This window comes from Odontomachus brunneus, unplaced genomic scaffold (assembly GCF_010583005.1).
Source record: "Odontomachus brunneus isolate Ranch 3 - 2012 unplaced genomic scaffold, Obru_v1 Obru_scaffold_354, whole genome shotgun sequence".
NCBI lineage: Eukaryota > Metazoa > Arthropoda > Insecta > Hymenoptera > Formicidae > Odontomachus > Odontomachus brunneus.
In genome coordinates, this window is record NW_022639804.1 from 43938 (window position 1) to 44645 (window position 708).

A 708-nucleotide genomic window follows, 5' to 3' on the forward strand; every position below is an offset into this window, starting at 1 on the left:
TGTAGAAGCTCTGATCGCGCAAAAATGAACATATTCCGTAAAGTAGAAAAGTAGAAATGATTTAATCGCTAAATAAATAAGGTACGTAATGTACAATGAAGGAAATTATCCGATAGAAAATTAACAAATTTCAGATATTTTGGTCCAATGAAATTTCGATCAATTTTTATATCCGATCAGGATATCCGAATAAATTTTATCTGATACTTTTAGGTACGAGTTGCATTCATGCGTTTCGTGCAAATAGTTTTGCTATGTTATATGACATATAACTGACTTTTCTTGCGCTTATATTAATATCGTATATTTGAAATTGAAAAGACAGTCTTCTCGATGATATTTGTGCCACGAGTCGTGTCGGATCATAATGGCATTTCATCAAATAAAAAATTATGAACCGATATTTCTTATCGGATGTTTCCTGATCGGATACAAAAATTTATCGATATTTTGATTGGAAATATCCGTTCGTTAATGTCTTATGGGATAATTTCTCTCAGTATAGCGATATAATAAGAAAAAGTAAATTACGATATAGTTAAGCGGAAACAAGCAAATAGTTTGTATTTTTGTGCAAAGTGTTATGCAGTAAAAGTAAAAAAAGTCGCAGACGTGTATATAAAAAATCTATTCGCTCGTTAATCATAAAAGTCGCTCAATAGTTAGTACGCGGAACTTTTATTTGTATTATTTCCATTTTGTGTTATT

The 708-nt window shown here is 30.2% G+C and overlaps 1 pseudogene; it reads right to left on the minus strand.

Moving 5' to 3' along the window:
* LOC116853546 overlaps window positions 1-708 on the minus strand; it is a 10728-nt pseudogene that overhangs the window by 8871 nt on the left and 1149 nt on the right.